The sequence below is a fragment of the Anabrus simplex genome, chromosome 1, assembly GCF_040414725.1.
Source record: "Anabrus simplex isolate iqAnaSimp1 chromosome 1, ASM4041472v1, whole genome shotgun sequence".
NCBI classification, from domain to species: domain Eukaryota; kingdom Metazoa; phylum Arthropoda; class Insecta; order Orthoptera; family Tettigoniidae; genus Anabrus; species Anabrus simplex.
The window spans coordinates 360,330,343-360,356,363 of NC_090265.1; the positions used below are offsets into that span (position 1 = coordinate 360,330,343).

A 26,021-nucleotide genomic window follows, 5' to 3' on the forward strand; every position below is an offset into this window, starting at 1 on the left:
ACGAATCAGATGCTTCGTTGTATTGAGATTTGGTATTGAGCTGCTACCAAGAGTGGGGAGAGCCCGGGGATATATTATCTAGTGCGGAGCAACCCTCGACTCTTCACACTACCAGAACCACAACTACTTTATTATTCTTCAGACAGTGAGTGGTCGCTTCGAGACATAGTTATTTTCGTACATTGTGTTGTCGCTTCAACACAATACTTAGCTGCTATGATGCTGTTGGATCAGGGTGAGACGAAACAAGCTTGCGGCTTGTGATATATTCAGTAATTATTCTGGACGAAGAACTATGTTTAGTTCGTGTCCACGGAATTTGGTACAAGTCTGTATTGTATCAGTAGAATAGCTAAGTTGGATTGAGATTTCTGATAACATGAAAAAATTCATATCTCTGAATTTTCTCCTCCTACAATCAACGCTGATCAATTTTCACAAGTATAGGGCCAATGTCTAATTTAAAGACTAGGCAATTAGGGAGTGCTAATCCAGATAGCCCAAACCACATCACAGAAGGAAGGAAGGATGTCCATGGAGCCAATTCTACAACAAGAAGAGGGGAACGAGTAACCACGGAAGATAGATGACCTCAACGGAAGCTGTAATTGGTGAGCCTCAATTAGATAAAAACAGCAACAGTTAATTTCAGTAACGTAAATTCTAAAATCCCTCCAAGCTTTAAGGAACTTTTCTGATTCATCTCATTTTTGTTTAATAAATTCATTTTATTTTATATTGTGTTAATTTTCTTTCTCAAGCGATACTTAACGGTTAATTATTTAAAATCCTACCCCTGTGATTTAAGTATAAGTCTCTATGCTAGTAAATATAAATTTTGCTTTACAGTTTTGTTTAAAAATGTAATGCTGGCACCCAAACATTACATAGAGAAATGGGAAACCATGGAATGATAATTGATTCTGTTTGCATGGCAGTTTGCGGGCAAGCCACATATAGTTTATATTTTATATCCATGTGTCCCCAGGTATTAACTTTCATCTCCCCAAGTGTTAAGATGAGGAGAGCGAACAGTTACAACAGTAATAAAGAATCTTAGGAAGGGAGGGAAAAAGGAAATGAACAGTGTTTTGGGTAATTCAGGTGACCTCATAATAGATCCCAGGGAATCACTGGACAAGTGGAAGGAATATTTTGAAACTCTTCTCAACGTAACGTGATACATCTACACTGGTTGAACTCTTCCTTTCCATTGCAATGGGCCTGTACATTAATGCTCGGGATGCATTTTTTTTAAATGTACTCATTCCCATGAACGTGTGGCTTCTTAATTTGTACACGAGTACAGTCTACAGCTCCGATAACATAAGAGGACCCTAAAACGTTAGCTTGTGCTTCCTGCATCTAAGCAACATTTGTTGGAATTTTATCTAATAATCTGCTTTCATTTCTATTCATGTCATAACCTGCAAAAATGTTTTTGACACAGTGCTCCGAGATGTCTTCACCAACTCCACTCTGAAACCCAAGGTCACCAATGTAACGCAAGAAGATTTTCATATTTTTCTTTGTTTGTTAGTGGACGACCTCTTGTTTCTTTGGAGTGCCAAAGGAAATGCTCCACTAACCATTCAGCATGCTCCTTATGCGACCTATATAACACTTTGTAATCAAGTTGAGATGATTCTCTGCGAAGTTTATATAATTTCTTTTCCGATTAACCACCACCATAAACTCTGCCATGCTATTAAACTTGACTCTTATCATTTGGAGTCACCTACTGAATTAGCTCAAGGAAACATGAGCAGGTACTTACCGGAAAGAGTGCCTGCTTTATCTTTAATCACCAGAAATTTGGAGCACCCACTCTGCTACTTGAAAGACTGGAGATTGTGCTCAAGGTCACAGGTCTGCTGTGAGTGACTGCTACCGATCGGCTGTTTTTATTCACCTCATTGTGAATGCAAGTAAAGAGTGCATACTCATTTTTATTCACACCACCCAATGTCTCATATGAGTCAACATTTTAGAAAAATGGTGTCAGTTAGTTGTAGAAAGTAACGATCATGATACCTTGGGAAAATACCTTTGTACTATTGGTGTACTGTTTAGGCAAGGTAATCTGGGCTGTAATAGGATTGGATTGCGAGTAGTTTAGGAATTGTGATGTAAAGGTTATTTCTGTGGCTTGGTTGTAAAAGGGCCAATGTCATTTTTCATTGAAATTGAGATATTTACTGATACAAACGCATTTTATCCTGGCTTGCAACACGTTAAAATGGCCAATGTATCTGTTAAGTACTAAACGAACAGTTAATGTTTAATTAAATAAGCCCTTGCCAATAATGTTAGATTACCAATAAAGATTAGAGACCTGGCAATTTTTAAATAATACGATAGAAAAAATTAGCTTTTAATACAGTGACTTCCACAAAGAAAGTATAAAGTTATTTAAAGTTAGTTGTAGAAAAAAATAATTGGAAAACTATAAGCAAAATTTCAAATGCTCATAGCTCAAAAACAGGTTTTTTTGACATTGGCCCTTTTAGAACCAAGCCACAGATTTATTGTTTATGAGAAGACTAAAAATTTAAGAAAATAGGACTAACTTTGGCAAAAGGAGCACAATGAAGTCTAATACAGTATGGCCTTCAGTTGACCAGGCAGTCTGTAATCCCTACTCTGAGCATACAGCACAGGTACAAATTCAGAAAAATCTGCAATTCCCCTCCCAGTCCAAAGAACTTGGAACTTTTAACTCTCAGAACTATCAACTATAATATATTTTATTCATTGCCTAATGTTTATGAACATTATTATTATTAAGCATATGACAGTTTTGTACAATTATACTACACATAACATCAGCCACAGACTCACTTGGACCTCCAGCAATACCGGTACCTATAACTAGCCCAGTTTTTGCACCCACATTATATGTTGAACTGTTTGCTTCTCAGCACCACAAGTTACATTTTGAGGAGGGTTCTTTCCCCACTTATGCAGGACATCTGTGCACCTTACTTGGCCAGTCCGGATTCAGTTAAGGATTATCCGTATCACTTGGGGCTGATCAAAACCAGACGTTTCTCCAGGATGCAGGGTAAGCTTTGGCGTTGTGAAGGGCAATTTTGTTGCTAGTCTTCAGTTCCCTGAACTGAGAATGTTGAATTTGTCTTCTAGGAGGGCTTTTGTGGGGGAAATGGCTGGATGTCTTCTGTAGAACTGTTAATGAAAAAGGACCCCAACATTGCAGAGGTCTAAAACGGATAGAATGTTAGTCCACGGATTTATGTTGCAAGGGGTTGTGTGAATTGCTTACAGAGCACGATTACTGTCCGATGGCACAAAACCTTAGCTGCGCACTAAATGAGTTTTGAATGTGGACAAGTCCATATGCTACACCATGAGTGTGAAGGGAGGAACGTTAACTTTGCTTGTTGCTACTAAAGCGTTCACATCGGCTCCTGGCGACTACATAAGTGTGACAAGACATCATTTAACACCCAGAAGCACAGCACTGGTTTTGCACAGGTTTGTGCCATCAGATAGAAATTATACTCTGCCTTGATCAGTGATAGAAATAAGTCCCATTGTTCTGCCAAAGTAAGAAAATTAAAATGCATGAGACTTTTCAAGAAGAGATAGTGATAGACTCAAATTATAAACTTGCAGGTATCTCAGAAATACTGTCAAGATGTAATGCTCTCACAATTATTCTCAAAGATCCTGAGACCTGTTGTCAGACCATTTAAAGACACCTGAAACTACAAATTTCCTTGAGATGGTGGTGGGCTTTACTTCATAGGACCCTTTCAGAAACCTTGTATAATAACTAAAAACATCACTAGTGATGGATTCTCACCGCTAATCCACATAGGTAAAGAATTTCGGAGCTGGAAAAAAGGAGGTTCTTAACAATGACTCCGTTGGGCATTCTGTTAACTCCATACCAGTATACCATATATTTAATGAAAGGAACCAGCACAGAGACACCGTATGTCTGTGTCTGCATTAAAAAAACAGAAAGAGTGTTAGAATGAAACACACTAGTGATAGGCCTACTTATAAGATGATTCCTTGCCACCAAAGATGTAGCTTTAGTAGATAGGTTTAGCTCAACTGAGATTGGTGACAGGAAGGGCATCCAACTGTAAAAACGTCGGGAGCCCTGAAGATGATTTTCCGTGGTTTCCCATTTTCACACCAGGCAAACGCTGGTATGTATTGTTTTTCTTCCGTATGTGTGAAAATAATTATATTATTAAGACAGTTATCACTTATTATCATCATCATCTGTTGTCAGTGAGTGGGAAGAAAATGTAGGAGCTGACTATATAATCCTTTTGATACGGATTAACTTAGCTACGGTCCTGCGATTCGCGGAACAGATTAACCTACTGGTACCAGTCGTAACTATACCTAGTTAAGTCTCCCCAGAAAATTAAAACGTTCCGCCCGTTGCGTGCTCTTGTAAGGATAGAAACAAAACAAAAAAAGTTTTACAGTAAAATACACTGTGGTAGTGTTGCATATGAGGGAAATGAAAAACACCGAAGACGTACGAGAATGTGCTTGCCTGAAATCAACTTTATGCCAGTGATGACAACTTTGGTTATCGAATAACTGCAGTAGTATATTGCTTGCTTATCAGGATTATCACCGTATCATATTGATACATATCTAAAATAATAGCATGCTCTTCGGTAAAAGGAAAGTAAGGGGAAGTGGCATTAGGTGTTGCTGGAGCGCACGTGGAAAAAAAAAAAAAAAAAATTCAATCGATCTTGTACGTGGATTAAATTTAAGGGGAGGTATAAGCGAGAAGCGTCACAATGCAGAAATATTTGAACTACTGTCTTCAAAAATGCATATGCATTATAATACACAAAGAGCACCTGACCAAATTCGACTTCGCTGGAAACTACTGAGACAAGAATATGTCAAAGGGAAAAGGAATAATTCTACCCATGGGATGGTAAAGAACATTCGATCACTGTATGAAGATCGTGACATTATATTTGGCGCGCACTTGACATCAGCTGGCACCTTTGCTCGTGTGACAGAATGCCGGCTCGAATATTCTGGTAAGTAATTTAAATGTTGCCTTAGTTACATTTTTTAATGAAATATGAAAAGAAAATCGCACACAATTCTTCCTCGAAGAATTAACGCTTTAAACGTCATGAATTAACCTATATTCTTTCCCCATGATCGTGAACATTTATGCCACATTCAATTGTGTTACGGAGTCAGTATTTCCACTGGAAGAAAATCCGTTAGCAACATTAATAAATCTACCAGCTGTTTAACTCAACATGGCGTTCAGGCGTGCGCGCGAGTGTGTGTGTGTGTGTAAGAAAAAAGGAGAGGGAATCGGTATTAATGTAACAGAGGGAGAAACGGAATCACTTGGCTTATCCTCCGAAATGAAACCGGATATTCCCCCGCTTTTCAGGATCTATCAGTTTGCTGCAGTGTATGATGTAGTAGTAGTGTAGCAGCGTTGCGTTAGCGCGTGTTGAATGCGAATAACTTCTCTATATAAGACGTGCATAATTGTGATTTAAAATTAAAACCAAGGAAGCATCCTTGGGAGTGAGCATTTGTTTGTCAGGAAAAAAAAAGTGTATTTTTCGTGTTATTAAATCTTGTAACTAATTCCAGACGTTATATTCCGAGAGTAAATTATTTGTGGGAAGTGTGTATTTTTAGTGAGATCCCCTTCTGAGTAGCAGTAGTATTGGGTTTTCTCATTATGGTGGCGAGCGCCAAATGACACAAATTTTAAATTTTGATTCCAATAGTGTTAAGCGCATTAGCTCATATGAGACGTAACTGAGGGAACAGCGTGTTGGTATTGTACACGGTACAGTAGTCTTTATCATACCTTAAACTCAATCGTAAATGTGTATTTTTATGGTTTATTATTAATTATATCATCACTGTGTTAACGAATGTATAGCAAATACGGTTTTAGATGATTTTATCTGAAATCTAAAACTGGAGAGCATTTGAGGTTTTTTTTTTCTCACGAGAATGGGTAGACGTCGAAAAACTATCGCAGACTATGTAGCACTTCATCCAGATATTTTTGAGCTTGCCAGGAGACCGTGTGTTGGGCCGCGCGGCGCCGAGGGACAGAATGTCGTATTCATGCGTTGCCGCTTCTGTCTGGTGGAGGTGGATCGACGCACGGACCGTATGAAGGAGCACATCCTCAGCAAGAGACATAACCTGAAGGTGTGGAATTTCTCAGGTACATATCATATTCAGTCAGCTTCCCTCCGCTGTTTATCACAGTTCGGCTATCTGCGTTCTCTGTACCGGTACTGTTCTATTCCTGGTTTTCCACGAAGAACAAAATTCAAGCATTTTGCCGAATTACGGAAATGTATTTTTTTATCATTTCAAGAACTGTGCCCAGCTTTCCACGATTTATCTTTATGCTGATTTCCATATTTTTCCGGGAGGAACATCATTTGGAAATTTTCTTTCTTTCGTACAGACTCACTAAAGAATACAAAAAGTAGAGTTTACCAACGAAATTCGAACCTTCGTACCTTTACACAGAAGACTCATCACTGACAGCTGTTGGAATCATAATACCCTTTATTGTATTTGCGTTCACTCTTTCCTTTGTATACGCTGAGAAACTAATTGCAAACTCCTCGAATGGTTTCTTATATAGGTGAAACTCTTGTGTCAGTTCTGGGTTTGTTCTGTCCTTGAGTCTACCGAAACGCGACGAGTGGTTTTTTTTCAACTTCGTTTGTTCTCATTCATTGTCGGACATGTTCTGTATCATTAGTGCATGTCGAGTCCGGTTCCATGGCTAAATGGTTAGCGTGCTAGTCTTTGATCACAGGGGTCCCGGGTTCGATTCCCGGCAGGGTCGGGAATCTTAACCATCATTGGTTAATTTCGCTGGGATGGGGGTGGGTGTATGTGTTGTCTTCTTCATCATTATTTCATCCTCATCACGACGCGCAGGTCGCCTACGGGAGTCAAATCAAAAGACCTGCACCTGGCGAGCCGAACATATCCTCGAACACTCCTGGCACTAAAAGCCATACGCCGTTTCATTTTCAGTGCATGTCGAATTGAATTACACTTCTGTTCATATGCAGTCCCTGATCCTGTGATGAATGGTGTGAAAGAATAGTTTTGTGTATACAGTGTGCTTGACAGACTGATATGTTATAGCACCTTCTAACTTAGCGAGGAAATCAACATGAGACTAATTCACTCCTTATTTCCTTAGTACTCCCGTTCAGTCACTCTTGATAGTGGATTTAATTAGCCTTCGGGCTGATTGTACAAAATAGTTCATGCATGCGCTGTTCGCTTAGTGCATTATAATTATAACCAAGAACTGTAATTAATGTTCATAGTATCATCCTATCCCCGTCTAGAAAGCCAAGAATAACGGCGAGAGGATTCGTCGTGCTGACCACACGACACCTCGTAATCTGCAGGCCTTCGGGCTGAGCAGCGGTCGCTTGGTAGGCCAAGGCCCCTCAAGGGCTGTAGTGCCATGCGGAGGGAGGGAGTATCATCCTATCGTGATCACGCCTAGTGGAATGCATACAGCTACACATCTCCTCTGTGTCGTGCAGTATCCATTGTGCTCTCCCGTCAGTCGTTCTCAGTGCCACTCTGTTTCATGTCTTCACGCTTTCCGTCGCTCCACCTTTTTCTTGGATTCTTCCCGAAGGGGACAAAAGCCATCAGCTTCGGAGGCCGTCTGTGTGTATCCATTTCGGCTTACACGAGACGTTAAACTTCCCATGCTTAGTGGTATAATACGAATAACAGTACCATTCGACTGCCTGCCCGTTTTCACTGCCTTATAACTGGAAGAATTTAACCTATGGACTTTAAATTGTCTTTGTGTGTTTATACTGTACAATGCTTTTAAAAGTATAACCTTACCTTTAACTGACCAGCAGGGCCGTAAAAATGAGAAAAATCGCAGTAGAGAATCTCTTTTAGGTCATCACCGGGAGGCTGGTTGAATCCTCAAATAGTATAACCATAGGTTGGAGTTATAGGGAAATCCCAAAAACTGACGGTGGTGCCTAAATGATGTGTAGGCCTACTAGGCAGGATGAGTGAGGTAGTTTGCCATTACTTTCGTCACTGGGCCAGAAAGTGCTATTGCAGCCTAACTGATCGTATGAGTAGCACTTTTCATAAAACACTGACGCATTAGTCGTGCCCCGAGTGTATTTGCTCAGCACAACATATAACCTCAGCAACTTCCATATTGTCTTATCCAAGGCCGTACAAATTTAAACAGCACATTCGGGTTTTCGAAAATTTAAACAATTATAAAATCAAGAATTTGGAAAAATAAATCAATGGAATTAATCCCATAAAACTGTACCGTCCTTAAATCTTTCTCTATGAATATAGTTAACAAATGTACTGAAGAAATAATTGAAAATTTTAATTTCGATTAGATTTGTTTTGGTTTTCATTTTTAAAATATATTTTGCACTATCATGCAATTATTTACATTCCAGACCAAGTTGTTGTTCTTGTTCATCTCCACATTTAGATTCCTTGATGTAAGCAGCGCCTTTTTCTTGTAATATTCATTTGTCTGTACAATTCTGCTCTTTATGTCGGCTGAACTTTTGCCATCTGAAGTGATTTTACTTCCTAAGTAGGTAAAAGCATTTACTTGTCTGAGTGATCTTTTTAAAAAAAAAATCCAGCCCATGTGGATCGTTTGCCCGTACTGGCACCATATTGTATGAACCTGCGTGTAATTGGAATGGCGGTAGTGTGGAATGTTGTGTGCGAGGAAAGGAAGATTAAGGACGTCACAAACACCCAGTCCCCAGGCCAGGGATCTTAATCATTACAATTAAAATCCCCTGACCTCGCCGGGAATCGAACCCAAGCCGCCGGGTGACGGGCGGACGCGTTGCCCTCTACACCGCGGGGCCGGACTGTCGGAATGGTCTAATGTCAACTGCAATATGTTGTTGGTTGTATACCATTTTTCAGTCTTCTTTGTATTAATTTTCAGCTTATACTTCTCTCTCAATATATTTTTCAGTCTTGCTAACGCTTTTTGAGTTGCTCTTCGTTCCCCTCAATGACAGCTATCAGTGGCGTATGCTGGGATCAGAACGTGGGCTACCACTAGACTTAGGTTACCTCTTTTCGATCGTTGGTTTAGTGAACGTCAAACCTTAAGCGTTTTGAGCTGCAGCCCATAACCAACTGAGTAGCCTGCTGTGTTGTCAAGGCTGCTTCACAAGCTACTGCCCTGGCCTCTGCTACTGCCAATGCTCAACTTCTGATCAGTAGATATTGTAGCCTAAGGTTTAGCAAATTAAAGTCCGGCTTTGTGGCTAAATGGATAGAATGCTTGCCTTTGGTCCTATGGCCCCGGTTCAATTTTCAGAATCAACCCCTCATACTGTTAATTCCCCTGGCTTGAGGACTGAGTGTTTATGACGTCTTCGCCATTCATTTTATTCTCATTAGGTCACCACAAAGCATATACATTTATTATTATTATTATTATTATTATTATTATTATTATTATTATCATTAAATAAACATGTTGAATTTTACAGCGGTTGTACCCATCGTTCACTGGTTGATTAGCTTCCTCGGGAGATCAGTGGTGGTGTTCGACCCATGATCACGGGTTCGATTCCAACCAACTAAAGAGAAAACTAAATCTGAAAGATTGCATTTCATTTTAGCAGATCTGCCCAGTAGCAACGATTGGGAATTAGAAGTGGCGGGGGGGGGGGGGGAGTTATAGACAAAATGTACCGGTGGTCTGGGGAATATAATGCGGGGTAGACATCAAAATTGAATGAAAATAGCTACAAAACGATAAGTTTTGGTGCTCTCCGAGCGGATTTCGACAGAAAAGTAAAGGCTGACAGTTTAGCATCTTAACTGTAATAATAATAATAGTTTTGCGACATTTTGATTCAATTCTATACAATGAAACGTTCACCGAAGGAACAATTACAAATGTGCGCATCTAAGGTTCTGTGCCATCAGAGTGATCACGCTTCTACACGCTGCTGTGCGAGTCTCCACTATAGTACGCGAACTTTTTCTTGAGCCCTAGTTCCCATTCAGCACTATTGAGCGTACTATACTTGTGGCGCTGAATGGCATTTTTAAATTTATTTATTCAGGATCAGCAACAGCATAACGCCGAATTACAAAGATCCGAGCTATGTACAATAGATATTAATCTTTTTTTTTTTTTTTTTGCTAGGGGCTTTACGTCGCACCAACACAGACAGGTCTTATGGCGACGATGGGATAGGAAAGGCCTAGGAGTTGGAAGGAAGCGGCCATGGCCTTAATTAAGGTACAGCCCCAGCATTTGCCTGGTGTGAAAATGGGAAACCACGGAAAACCATTTTCAGGGCTGCCGACAGTAGGATTCGAACCCCTTATCTCCCGGACGCAAGCTCACAGTCGAGCGCCTCTACGCGCACGGCCAACTCGCCCGGTAGATATTAATATAAAATGATATATATATATATACAAAGTACACGAATATACACAATAAAAGTTGTACGGTACAATCCTATATAACACATATTTACATAAACGACATAAGAAACAGGAAAGAACAAGTAGGAAAATTTATATGAGAAATATCATGACAGAAGGAAGGAAACGATACGAAGATGTCTAGGTTCTGCGTATTCCTACTAATTTAATTGGGTTCGATTCCGACTTCAGTCATCCTCGAAGTGGTTTTCCGTGGTTTCCCACTTCTCCCCCAGGCAAATGCTGAGAAGATACTTAATTTAAGGCCACGGCCGCTTTCTCCCCTTTTCCTTTTCTATCCGTTCCAATCTTCTAATTCCCTCACAAGGTCCCTGTTCAGCATAGCAGGTGAGAACGCCCACTTGTATACCCCCAACCGAAAGTCTCACGCTCCAGGACACTGCCCTTGAGGCGGTAGAGGTGGGATCCCTCGCTGGGTCCGAGGCGAAAAACCAACCCTGGAGGTTAAACGGATTAAGAAAGAAGGAAAAAAGATTGTTTAATATTTTAAAAAAAATTAAAAATAATTATATAACAGACAACATGGTTTACATACCATTGCCTTTTTTATCATTCCTTGTATTAGGTGGCTACAATGGAATAAGTCAGAAGTATGAAGTGAGGAAGTATATATGATGAGTGATAAGTAACGCATAGTTGATAGCAGTGGCGTTCTGACAGACCGAAGCCTAGCACACCTATTCCCCCGGTTCCCGCTCCTAACCGACATACAGCAGCAAGTCGCACGAGGTGAGTCTAGGGGAGAGGGACGAGAGTCTGGGCTGCAAGATCAATCCCCGATGCCTTGCTCTCAGAAATACGTGCGACATTTTTCCCACAGCAGCAAGTCGCACGAGGTGAGTCTAGGGGAGAGGGACGAGAGTCTGGGCTGCAATATCATTCCTCGGTGCCTTGCTCTCAGAATACGTGCGACGTTTTTTCTCACTGCTTGCAAGTGTTGTAAATGGAACAATATGCCAGGTGCTTACATTATAACGTGTTATAGACTCAATTGAGGTTTGGACTTCACTGATAGCCTTGGTAGCCCTCAGTATACGCCACTAACAGCTATGTCATCAGCAAATCTTATTCCAATGATCTTTATCCCTTCCATATACTCTTCACATTCTTCGATGCCTATCTCAATATACAGGTTACAGATTGAACTCTACTGGTGAGAAATTACATCCCTGTCGTACGGTACTCTTTTCTGTATGTAGGCCACCTGTACTTCACCATTTATGTTTATGATGCCTCTTTATTTTTTATATAGTTTGTGTACTATTCGTCTAAAATGTAGATCAACACTAGCCGTAATCTTCATTAACATATTCCATTTCACATTATCGCAGACCAAGTTATTCTTGTCTAAAGTGTTTTGCTTGGGCCTTTTATTAGTGTCGTATAAATACAGACAGCGGAACATAAAGTATGTTGTGTTGAAATACCTACAATGTGGGACATAAGTATTCATACAGATGGGACTAAATAGAAACAACATTTTATCAGATTCAATTATACAAGAGAACATATTTAAGTAATGAACATCTGTTTATTAACATGTCGACGTAAACATATACATGCAGAAAATCAACACAAAATGAATCCTTACTAAATAAAAAAATACAACTCATTGGAATATCATTTTTACGTAGGACATAAGTAGTCATACAAAAACAAATACAGTATATGTAGTTTCAATAAGTAACACCTCCACCAAATCGTTTCTTAATACTTGGTATGCATTCCTTTGTTTATGGATGACTTGTGTAAGCCGTTTTGGCATGGAATATACCAGTTTCCTTGTTATTTCAGAACCAGATGCGTTCCATTCTTGCAGTAACAGTTCTTTTAACCTTTGTTTGCTGGTAATGTCATGATTCCTTAATCTTTTCCCCAGCTCGTTCCACAAATGCTCGATTGGACTGAGGTCTGGGGACTGAACTGGTGTTTTTAGTGTGTGTGGTGTATGATAGAGCAGCCAGAGACGGACAGTTTCCGCAGTATGTTTGGAGTCATTATCTTGCTGGAAATAAGAATTGTCCCCAGTGCCCAGTTTGTCAACACTCTTCTGCTAATTTTCCTTCATTACATTCAGGTAACCAAATCTGTCCATAATTCCATCAATGAAATCTAGTTCTCCTACCCCTGAAGCTGCCATGCATCCCCATACCATTACTACACCTCCTACCAGTGGCGGCTCGTGCTGAATTATGTTGGTGGTTCTGCTATGTGACTCCCAGTCAGTTGCACTAAGTGTAATAGACACATCTAAATTCGTATTGCTAAGCTCCGATGCATCCGTCCTCCAACCCCGCGGAAACGGTTTACTTCAAGTCCTAACAGTGTGAAGTTCCCGAAAATGTACCGAAAACATGTATGTAGACGTTCATCTCAATTTGCAAGACCTTTATTTCGAGGAACATCGACGATAAATGACTGACTTGTACAAAAAACAACAATTAAAAAGTTACAAAAATAGTCTCTCTTCCCCTTATCGAAGAAAAGTTGATCTGGTATCGACACATTCATATTTACAGAGATTCCGGGAGTCTGCTTTGTTAATGGAGGGGAACATCATCTGATGTTACTAACGTTCCTGTTTTCATTACTACCAAACTCGGAAAAATTCACTACCATTACGGAGAAACATATTCATGATTACTTGTAGGCCTAAGAACTCACTCATTTGCTTCGTACGAGAGAATGTTTTCATCCAAATTATGCTTAAGTTCTGGCTATTTACACAAAATTTACAGAAATATACACGCCCTCAATCTTAAAGTACGTTGTTTGAAGACTTAACACGAACAGTAAATTGATTTTGTGTTACTTACTCACAACCATCCTCTTTTATCACGCATTTCTCCTGTATTTAAGCTATTTGGGCTTTCTTTCTACTGAACAGAAGTATCACAGCTATACTGTAGTACCTGAGAATTTTGACATTTAAGAATTTTAAACCATATCAACATGAGCGCCCGCAAGGTGGGGGGGGGGCGGTGCAAAGAAAGGTTGATGTTCAGTTGTTTAATATCATAGCAGATTATTTCACAAACTGAACTTACTGACAGTCATCTAGCATCTGTTATAACCGGAAATTTCTGTAAACAATTTAATGTTGCTGATGTTATATTGGTTTTTATATTCAAGAAAATTGCTAATGTGCTCCCTCCTGGGAAAGATCCTGCGGGCGCCCATGCATATCAATATCCACACAGTAAAAGTTCTCTGTTTACACTGATGAGAACAGTGGAGGGAGCTTTCTGCGAAACAGCTGAGATTTTAACATGCGATTCACTCGCTGACGGTGGCGCTGGTGCTACCTCTAGTGTATTTTTTTACTAATTCTATGGTCTCAGCGACACTCATTCGAATAGGCCAGCCGTGCAGTTCATACAGAACCTTATGGGCGACTCTTAGCCACCTATCGGAAGAAAGCTATAGTTAAGTGTGCTCTCCTAATGTTCTGTCGTTCACAGATCTAAACCATAGAGTTATCGTTCACAGCTCTTACCACAACGTTCACATACACAGTCCGTGTCTGGTTGATGGAATTTCTTTGTTTTACACAGCTTATAATGAAATCCGTGTATTGCAAAGCGTGTAATCATGTGTCTGAGCTCATATCCTCCTGCTTGCCAGTCTTTGTAAACCATTGCGTCCGTCGAGTAAAATTCGCTCCATATGTCTCTCTTCTTTGCTCGTAATTTCTCTATGAACTGTAGATATGTTGGTGTAGTTGGTAGTGGTAGGTGACAACGGACATCTTCTACATAGAAAGGTTCGCGAGGTAACTCATATACAAGCCTTGAAGGCGTATACTTCGAGACACAAAGTGCCTTTTTCAGAAACGTAGCTTTCACTTTTTCTAATTGCTCGAACTGTTTCATTTTTAGATGCGGCCATACAATTTCTAATTCATAGGTGATCACCGGTGACACTTTGAGGTCAAATAGTTTCAGGGCTGTTTTGATAGATAGCTTATTCAAATTCTGTATGTCGTTGATGGCTCTGATTCCTGCATTTGTCCTGTCATTGATGTGGGTAGAGAAAACATTACCTCTAGTTTGTAGTGTGACCCCCAAATACTTGAAGTTCGATACATTCTTTAGAGGTCTCCCATGTATATGAAACTCTGATGCTTTACCTCCTTTCCTAAATGTCATTGTTAATGTCTTTTCCTCATTTAACTGAAGTTCATTCTCTTCTGTCCATTTTACCAGCGCGTCAAGTGTCTCTTGCATTTTCTCGCTGGACCTCGAGGCAATCACGATATCGTCTGCATACATATATATATGCGTGTTTCTTCAGGGATTACTTCTGTAATGTCCGCCGTAGCAATTATAAATAGTAGTGTGCTTAGTGGATCCCCTTGTAGTACACCGGTGGTTTGTTGAATTGGGTTGGACTTCGCTATTCCGTCACTAATTTCTATGCAGTTTGAGGCCAGTATGTTCTGAATTAGTCGTTTGAGACTTGCATTGCTTCTCATTAATCTGTCTAGTTTCTCCATTATAATTTTTCGGCTGATAGAGTCGAAGGCTTTGGAGAAGTCGACGAAAATGGTATACAGCTTGCCTCCCGCTCTAGTTGTACCTGCTTCAGTATCATCCATTAGACACTTGATGGCCTGAATCGTGTTCCTCCCTCTTCTAAAACCGAATTGTTCTTCTGGTAGTTTGGAATCGACTTCTCTAGTAAGGCGTTGACATAAGAGTTTTGTTAGGAACTTTAGCATCGTACATTCGAGAGCGACGCCTCTATAAGCGTTTGGGTCTTCAGTGCTTCCCTTTCCTTTATATATCATTTTGACTGTGGACTTTCTCCAGCTGTTTGGAATCGTTCCTTGCCTAAGGCATTGGTTCAAGACATATGTTATTGCTTCTTTTAATGTCGGGAAAGCAATTTTGATGTGTTCATTGTAGATATTATCCGGACCGCAAGCCTTATTATTCTTGGAGCTGTTTATAGCATCTTCGACTTCCTGGAATGTAAACCGTTCAGTGTCTAGGTCTTTTTCTCCCATGGGTGTTTGAGCTAGAATACTGCAAGGACGTGTGTCTCTTGTACTTAATACGTGGCCCACATGATTCTCCCAAACCTCAATAGGAATATTTCGCGGATATTTTGGGCGTCTTGGGTTAAGAGCTTTATACGGGCATTGCTCTGCTTTTTCTATCAATCTTTGTTCTTCCTGCTCCTGAAATAGCTTTTTCTCCTGCTTTACGAGTGCCTTATAGGTCCGTCTCTTGTTGGCGTAATCTTCCACTAGACTGGTGTTTGGGGCTTCAAGGGCTGCGTGCAGCGCTTTCAGTGCAGTCTTTCTTGCCATGTAGCAATTTCTCCTAAACCAAGGCTTTGCTTTCCTTTTAAATGTAGGCTCTGAAATGACTGTGCCTTGTAGTAAATTTTCTAGCTTGTTGGCCGCTTCCTCCAGGTTGCCTTCCACCACCATCTTCACAATTGCCTGATTATCTGTCTCACATACATCGTGCTGGAGGAATTTCCTCGATATCCTACGGGTTTCAATCTCCTCTCGATCATAATCACCTTACTGGGTTTAGGGTAATTTTCTGTCCTATCGGTTTTAGTTTACCCAAGTTTGTAAAGATCAGGTCTATGGTGCTGGCGCCATTATGCCATATGTATGTTTTGTCTTCGCTTCTATTACCCATGGATAGTCCTTCCTCTTCCAAATATTCTAAAACTTCTCTTGATTTTTGCGAAGGGACATCTACTCTGCAGTTGAAGTCACCCGCAAGGATGATGCCGTCATTTCTGTTTGTTGTGCTCAAGGCTGTGCCTATTTCATCTATGATTTGGAGAGAGTTGAATTCCGGTTGGAAGTACGCACAAATGAAAATACAGTTTAGTTTTTACTACTAAGACATTATTAGTTCTATGTATAGCTTTAAAGGGCAAGAATTTCGGCGTGAGGAGGCATGTGATTCCTCCTTTTGGTCTTCCTGTGAGTCCTTGTTCAGCTAGTACGTTAACTGTGTAATGCTTGTTTGCTGTCCACTCTGAGGTCAGGAAGGTTTCTAACATTATCACTGCGTCGTAGCGATCAAAGATATCCTCTGGCTCTAAGTTGGTAACATTCCATAGTAAAAGATTCACTTCTGAAACTCTCATTTGCCATGAAGTTTTACTGTCTATTTGAGCTGAAACGAAAGGGCCAGTACGTCCGTTGGCCAGAAAGCTGGCTCGTAGACGTTATCTTTGCTTTCCAGAGGAATTCCGACCTTGAAGGCTTTATTTTCTCCTTTGGTTCGAAGTTCTTCACATTTAACTCCATCTTTGATCACCTTGTCCACCAAGTAGTCGATTACATCATTTGGAGTTATGTCCTGGTGTATTCGGCCTATATAAATCGAAGATATCCTGTCTCCCGCCCTTAGTTTTAAGTTGCCTTTGGATGTTATAGCTGTCCCTCTTTGTGTTCTTTGTGTCATTTTGAGGCTGGTATTTTCAACATTTGCAGGTTCGGTCCCATCGCTTCTCCAGGGCGTAGTGTCGCCCTCTCTTCGCACGGTAACTTCATGCGGGCCAGCATCTGTATAGCCGTCCGTATTTTTCCTTTCCCATCGTCTGATGACTCCCTTCTGAACTTCGTTACCGTCCTGTCTGGGTGTTGGTCTAAGTTGTCTCGTCATCTGAGAGACAATCCTATCTCCACCTTTGCTTGCGTCGGGCTTAAAACTACTGTTATCTTCTTCCACTATCTGGTAAACTTCCTCCCTAATCTGCGCTCCGTCCCGATTTCCACTTTTCTATGACTTATCATGATCGCCCTTCCCTTTCTTTTCATTTGTGTTGATCTTAGTAGCTACAGCGGACGTGTTTATAATTATCTGCTCAGCTGGGGAGATCTCATATGATCGTTTTTCATTATTCACGCTGTTTCTGCGATATTACGGGGGGTGCGCTACTTCATCCGCTGGCCTGGTCTCCTTTTCACTTATGTTCTTCCCTATATCTACTTCTGCCTCCCTTCCGCGGTTTCTTGAGGAGTTGTTCTCTACGAATATCAACTTCATATATAGCTTCATTTGTACTTGTCGGCGCGAATCGATGATAGCCTTCTGCAGAGATGACTAATGTTGTGTATTAATGTAAATATCTTTTGGCCATTGGCTGCAATAAAATATTATTATTAAACCATAGAGTTAGTAAATAATACACTAGAGGTAGCATTGGCGCCACCGTCGACGAGAGAATCACTGTAGCGAGCGGAGCATGTTGAAATCGCAGCTGTTTGGCAAAAAGCATACTCCGCTGTACTCATCAATATAAAAGGGGGACTTTTAAAACTGTGGATATAGATATGGTTTAAAATTCTTACGTATAAACATTCTCAGACACTACAGTATACTTGCGACGTTTCTCTCCAGTAGAAAGAAAGGCCAAAAAGAAGAAATACAGGGCAAACGCTTGATAAGAGAGGACGGTGTTCAATTGCAGTTAAGTAAACAAAATCAATTTACTATTCATGTTAAGTCTTCTAACAACATTCATTTAGACTGGGGATACGTATATTTCGCTATCCTTTGTGTAAATGTAATAAGTGGATAGGACTTCGGCATAATTCTGCTCAACGACCGAAAACATTCTCTCATGTACGAAGCGAATAAGCGAGTTTTTAGGCCAAAGTAGACAAAATAAATGTCATCGCCGGTTGAGGCGCTGCCTTTCTGAGCTCAAGTTCGCAGGTTCGATCCTAGCTCAGTCCGGTGATATTTCGTGCTCAAATATGTCAGCCTCGTGTCAGAAATTTTCCGGTACGTCAAAGAATTCCCGTGGGACAAAGCCAATAACAGTAATAATAAGAATAATAATAATATCATCACTGTTTACTAAACGTGATTACAAATGAAAATATGACACTCGGTTGTGGTTTAAGTTTATTATGGAGTTTTTTATTTAGCTTTTCGGGAAATGTTTGATTTGCTTTTAAGTTGTAAAATGACTTTCTTTAATGGAAAGTGAGAGTGGTAAATTATATTATTGAACAGAACTGAAAAAATCTTCAGAATAATATTTTGTTTGTTTACAATTTGCTTTACGTCGCACCGACACAGACAGATTTTATGGAGACGATGTGATAAGAAAGGGCTAGGAGTAGGAAGGAACCGGTCGTGGTCTTAATTAAGGTACAACCCCAGCATTTGCCTGGTGTAGAATGGGAAACCATGGAAAAAAACCGAAAAGCATCATCACGGCTATCAACAGTGGAGTTCGAACCCACTATCTCCCGAATGCAAGTTCACAGCTACGCGACCCAAAACCCGCAACCACCCGTTCGGAATCATGCACATCAGTGGCATTACAAGAAAGGAAAAGAAATAGATCAGGTTAACTTCTAAACACTGACTGTGAGTAATCATGGCCATACGGAGCCAATTATACCCGGCAATATAATCAACGCTGTAAGAAATATGTTGAGAAATCAACATTACTTCCTGATTATATTGCAGAGTAATAGTGTATCAACCGTTGGTTACGAAACAAAATTGTCTTTGTTAACCTACATTGGAATCATACACGTATGTTCAACTTCGCACGCGACTGCAGCGCCATTGCTACCTCTAGTGTATTATTTACTAACTCTATGATCTAAACAAGGTTGCCAGATCACCAGTGTGTCTATGAGTATCGATTTGGCTCGATATAAACACTCAAGATGAAGGATGGGATCGCTAATCGCTGTGTACTATATCTTTCATTCTGGTGGCTCTGCAGCTCTATAGATCGTATTATGGAGCCGCGCCTACCTCCTACATGCTTCACCGTAGCCTAGATATTTTTGATGTTCAGCTCATTATTAGGTTTTCTCCAAACCAACACTCGTCCATCGTTGTGAACTATATTAAATCTACTTTAGTCACTAAGTAAAACTCGGTCCCAACATCCATTATTTTTTCTTACATACTCATTGGCAAACTGGAATCTGGCTACTTGATTTTTCTTACTATGTAGAGTTTCTTCCTGAGGACCCTAGCTTTATACTCCGCGCCAAAAAGGATGATTCTGATTGTTCTGCTTGTGACTTATTTACCATAATATTCTTCTACATGGGTTTTTATTTCCGTCGCACTTACCTTCCGATTCTTCGTGACTGTTTTCACTATCATCCCCCTTTCTCGAGTCGTCAGTTTGTATGGTCGGCCTGATCTTTTGCTGTTTACAAGGGTTCCGTTTGTTTTAAATAGCTCTATGACACTTGGGACAGTGGCACGGCTTCTACTTACTACATTTTCGATACAAGAATACGATTTATTTTTATTATGAAGCCGTACCATGATCTCTCAGTTTCCTTGGTCTTGCTCCCCATACGGATAACACTACCAGCTTGTACTCTGTACCGGTACTGTGCACTGCTCATTGATGTCTATAGTCAACTACTGCTGGGCACTGAATAGGGAAGGGGACGTATCCATTGCCTGTACAGTTGAAGGACAAACCAGGTGTATGAATACTTATGTCATTGGGTTAATCCAGACTAATGACGTACTTCGTTATTATTTACAATGTTTTCCCCGTTTATTCACGTTGTTTCGTTTGTTTAGTTATGAAGCATCTCCGTGTATGTTTTAGTGATCTGAACGGTGTACATAAGACAAGTAGTAATTTTGTGTCGATATCAGGCTGTTTGAATACTTCTGTCCCCCACTGTATATATTTGAAAGATTATAAGCCTAGAAGCAGACCATATGTATCATATTGCAGATATAAGAGAAACTTCTACTTTCCTGACCTTTTTCCCAGTTATCTGGGATCAACACTAATCCTTGTTTAACGGATGTTCTTCCAGACGCCAACCCTATGTGAGTGCATATATTCAGTATTGCGTGCTTCTCTGGTGGTTAGTAGTGTGATGCTTGCATGTGAAGACTTGTACTAGGACGATTACAAATACCCAGTCTCCGGTCCGTCCTTGAAACTAACCCGGGCCTCTACGCCAGTATGCTGACCATTCATCCTGAGAGCTGGACATTCAGCCTACTATACTTAAAGAGTCTGAAATTAACATTCTTAAGAGAATTGTTTGTACTTATTAGCAAAGAATTCTAACTATTATTATTTATTTCCATAAAATGTTATACTGTAGTTTATTGGGGCCTGGGGATAAATTAATCTTAACCTGATTGTATGCGATAATATACATATGTAGACATTAGGAAGTAGTTAAATTTGCTGCATTATAATAATGTATTTATTTGTGTACAAGATTGATAAAATATAAACCTTTCCTTAGAGAAGTTTCTTCTATAGAAATTATAATCTTTCCTATTTAAAAATGTACGTATTTGTGAATATATTTATACTTAAATCTCAAAATAGGTACGAACAAATTATTGTTTACTTTATGTCAAAATATATTTGATACTTATGAAAAAAGAAATTATCCTCATCTCGCATTATTTTAAAAAAATGTGTTATGATATTTTGTTTTTACGTCGCACCAACACAGATAGGTCTTATGGTGACAATGGGATAGGAAAGGCCTGGGAGTGGGAAGGAAGCGGCCTTGGCCTTAATTGAGGTACAGCTCCAGCATTTGCCTGGTGTGAAAATGGGAAACCACGGAAAACCATCTTCAAAAGTAATCTTGACTTGAAGAATGAAGTCAAATATATATATTCCACAAACATTACCCAAATACAAACTTCTTCTTCTTCTGCCACTTTTCCCACACCTCTGTGTTCGCGGGTGCGAACTGTGTCGCAAAAAAAAAAAATATATGGATATTTGGCCCTGTTTTACGGCCGGATGCCCTTCCTGTCGCCAACTTAATATGGAAGGATGAAATCACTATTGCGTTTTTCTGTGGTGGTTAGTAGTGTAGTGTGAATATGAAGAGGAAAGTGTTATCAGAATAAACACAAACACCCAGTCCCCGAGCCAGGAGAATTAAACTATTAAAATCCCCGATCCGGCCGCGAATTGAACCCTGGACCCTCTGAACCGAAGGCCTCAACGCTGACCATTCAGCCAATAGTCGGACATTGCCCAAATACAAAGATTACATAATTTCATTGTAGGCCTAAATGAAATATATTCAATCAATTAATACTGATCTGCATTTAGGGCAGTCGCCCTGGTGACCGTTTCCCTATCTGTTGTTTTCCTAGCCTTTTCTTAAACGATTTCTTTGAGATTGAAAATTTATTGAACATCTCCCTTGGTAAGCTATTCCAGTCCCTAACTCGCCTTCCTATAAATGAATATTTACCCCAATTTGTCCTCTTGAATTCCAACTTTATCTTTACTACTGTTAAAGACACTACTCAAATTTATTCTTCTCATAATGTCATTCCACGCCATCTCACCGCCGACAGCTCGGAACATACCACTTAGTCGAGCAGCTCGTCTTCTTTCTCCCAGTTCTTCCCAGCCCAAATTTTGCAACATATTTGTAATGCTACTCTTTTGTCGGAAATCACCCAGAACAAATCGAGCTGCTTTTCTTTGGATTGTTTTCAGTTCTTAAATCAAGTAATCCTGGTGAGGGTCCCATACACCGGAACCATACTCTCGTTGGGGTCTAACCAGAGACTTAAATGCCCTCTCCTTTACATCCTTACTACAACCCTTTATCCTTTATTTGCAGTCCCATTTATGTGATTACTGCAAATAAGATCTTTCCTTATATTAACACCCAGATACTTACAATGATCCCCAAAAGGAACTTTCACCCCATCAACGCAGTAATTAAAACTGAGAGGACTTTTCCTATTTGTGAAACTCACAACCTGACTTTTAACCCCGTTTATCATCAAACCATTGACTGCTGTCCATCTCACAACATTATTGAGGTCATGTTGCAGTTGCTCACAATCTTGTTACTTATTACTCTATACAGAATAACATCATCCGCAAAAAGCCTTACCTCTGATTCCACTTGTTTACTCATATCATTTATATATATATATATAAGAAAACATAAAGATCCAGTAATACTGCCTTGAGGAATTCCCCTCTTAATTATTACAGGGTCAGATAAAGCTTTGCTACTCTAATTCTCTGGGATCTATTTTCTAGAAATATAGCAACCCATTCAGTCACTCTTTTGTCAAGTCCAGTTGCACTCATTTTTGCCAGTAGTCTCCCATGATCCTAACTATCAAATGCTTTAGACAGATCAATCGCGATACAGTACATTTGACCTCCTGAATCCAAGATATCTGCTATATCTTGCTGGAATCCTACAGGTTGAGGTTCAGTGGAATAACCTTTCCTAAAACCGAACTGCCTTCTATCGAACAAGTTATTAATTTCGCAAACATGTCTAATATAATCAGAAAGAATGCCTTCCCAAAGGTTACATGCAATGCATGTCAAACTTACTGACCTGTAATTTTCAACTTTGTCTATCACCCTTCCCCTTATAGACAGGGGCTACTATAGCAACTCTCCATTCATTTGGTATAGCTCCTTCAGCCAAACAATAATCAAATAAGTACTTCAGATATGGTACGATATCCCAACCAATTGACTTTAGTATATCTCCAGAAATCTTATCAATTCGAGGCGCTTTTATAGTTTTCAATTTTTGTATCGTATAGTAAATATCGTTGTTATCAAATGTACATTTTAATACTTCTTTAGCATTAGTCACCTCCTCTATCTGGACATTATCCTTGTAACCAACAATCTTTACATACTGCTGACTGAATACTTCTGCCTTTTGAAGATCCTCACATACACATTCCCCTTTTTCATTAATGATTCCTGGACAGTCCTTCTTGGAACCTGTTTCTGCCTTAAAGTACCTATACATACCTTTCCATTTTTCACTAAAATTCGTATGACTGCCAATTATGCTTGCCATCATGTTATCCTTAGCTGCCTTCTTTGCTAGCTTCAATTTCCTAGCAAGTTCCTTCAATTTCTCCTTACTTCCACAGCCATTTCTAACTCTATTTCTTTCCAGTCTGCACCTCCTTCTTAGCCTCTTTATTTCTCTATTATAATAAGGTGGGTCTTTACCATTCCTTTCCACCTATAAAGGTACAAACCTGTTTTTACATTCCTCAACAATTGCTTTAAACCCATCCCAGAATCTGTTTACATTCTTATTTACCGTTTTCCACCGATCATATTTACTCTTTAAAAACCGCTTCATGCCTGCTTTATCAGCCATATGGTACTTCCTAATAGTCCTACTTTTAAAACCTTCCTTTCGATCACATTTATTCTTAGCTACGACATAAACAGCTTCATGATCACTAATACCATCTATTACTACGGTTTCTCTATAGAGCTCATCTGGTTTTATCAGCACCACGTCCAGGATATTTTCCGTCTAGTTTGTTCCGTCAATTTCTGAATCAGCTGTCCTTTTCATTTGCCATTTTTCTTGTCGTTTGGCTATAGGTAACTTCGCAAATTCAAACTATTATAAACATTATGAACAAATTATTATTTATGCAATGTTTAAAAGTTCATAAATTTATAAATGTATTTGTCGTGTCTGAAGCTCTAAAATTGGCTACATGTAAAAGGCAAATGTTACAACATTATACGTTTATGCATATTAATAGCAACAAACATAAATTAAAAGAAAGAAAGAAAGAAAGAAAGAAAGAAAGAAAGAAAGTCCATAAAATCTATACATACATGCTGTAAAGTACTGAAATTCATGTATAATATATAAACAAGAATAAAACATTAAATGTGACACACAGATGGCATTTAAATAATCATTTTTAAGAAACAGAAATATTGTGTTTTCGAGCCACTATATTTTTTTCAAAAATATGTCAAGATTGTAAATATATTTTAATATAGGGTAATTGAAAAATTGGTTTCTTCTATTTTTAAACAAATGTCATTGTGCGCCGCCCACTATGCCGCGGTTACTTTACCTTTTCACTTAACTTGTTCATTTGAAAACGGTAGTGCTCTTGAAATATTTGAACATTTTTATTCGATTAAGTTTGTGGGTTACTGTAGTCACGTCCTAGTTCGTGAACCATGGGCAACGGCTGAGTGGCCTAGTAATTGGTCCTGAGAGTCGGGATACCAGTTGCTATGGAATGGGAGTGGGCATCTCGGACATATTCGGAGTCATGGCCCTCCTTGTGCTCAGGCAGCTAGGACTATACAATTCACCGGTGGTACATAACCCGTTAGAGGACAGATCCTCACTTGGACTATGTGCAAGTAGGGTAGCATCCTGCTTCATGAATTTACCGCGCTCAGAACATTTTAAGCAAGCCTCAGACTTATGGGAGTAAGGGAGTCCCACTCCCATTTGACAGGCGAGGGACTCCTTGGAAACAACTTGGCGAACGAAATGGAATTCGTTGGGGAGCAATTAATATTAATGGGGCTTATGAAAGAAAGAAAGTAGAACTGGCTGAGTCAGCAAAGAGGATGCATCTAGATGTGCTAGGAGTAAGTGATATTCGGGTAAGGGGAGATAAAGAGGAAGAGATAGGAGATTATAAAGTGTACTTGACGGGTGTGAGAAAGGGAAGGGCAGAGTCTGGGGTAGGGCTCTTTATCAGGAATACCATTGCACGCAACATAGTTTCTGTTAGGCACGTAAATTAGCGAATGATTTGGGTAGATTTGTCAGTTGGAGGAATTAGGACAAGAATTGTGTCCGTGTATTCACCATGTGAGGGTGCAGATGAGGACGAAGTTGACAAGTTTTATGAAGCATTGAGTGACATCGTGGTCAGGATCAACAGCAAGGGTAGAATAGTGCTAATGGGCGATTTCAATGCGAGAGTTGGGAATAGAACTGAAGGATACGAAAGGGTGATTGGTAAATGTGGGGAAGATATGGAAGCTAATGGGAATGGGAAGCGTTTGCTGGACTTTGTGCTAGTATGGGTTTAGCTGTTACGAATACATTCTTCAAGCATAAGGCTATTCACCGATACACATGGGAGGCTAGCGGTACCAGATCCATAATAGACTATATCTTAACAGACTTCGAATTCAGGAAATCTGTTAGGAATGTACGAGTTTTTCGCGGATTTTTTGATGATACAGACCACTATCTGATCTGTAGTGAACTAAGTATCTCTAGGCCGAGGATAGAGAAAGTGAAATCTGTCTGCAAACGAATAAGGGTAGAAAGTCTCCAGGACGAGGAAATTAGACAGGAGTACATGGATATGATTAGTGAGAAATTTCGAACAGTAGACAGTAAGCAGGTTCAGGATATAGAAAGGGAATGGGTGGCATACAGGGATGCTGTCGTAGAAACAGCAAGGGAATGCCTAGGAACAACTGTGTGTAAAGATGGGAAAAGGCGAACATCTTGGTGGAATGATGAAGTGAGAGCAGCCTGTAAACGTAAAAAGAAGGCTTATCAGAAATGGCTCCAAACAAGGGCCGAGGAAGACAGGGATTTGTACGTAGATGAAAGAAACAGGCTTTGCGGGTGACTACATTGAAGGAATGTAATGCAATTGTACTTGTTAGTTCATTAAATGTTGTCACTATTTACAACCCTCGTGTGGATATTTCTACAGTATCTATAAAAAATGTAT

At 39.8% G+C, this 26,021-nt stretch overlaps 1 protein-coding gene across 1 annotated transcript in view; it reads left to right on the forward strand.

The window, feature by feature from the left end:
* Window positions 1-5,796: 5,796 nt before the first annotated feature.
* The window catches only part of LOC136856797 (protein bric-a-brac 2), a 673,104-nt gene continuing 652,879 nt past the window's right edge, over window positions 5,797-26,021 (forward strand). Inside the window, exon 1 of the mRNA XM_068224964.1 lies at window positions 5,797-5,830. The gene's annotated coding sequence lies outside the window, so the exon portion shown is untranslated. The remainder of the gene's footprint in view (window positions 5,831-26,021) is intronic.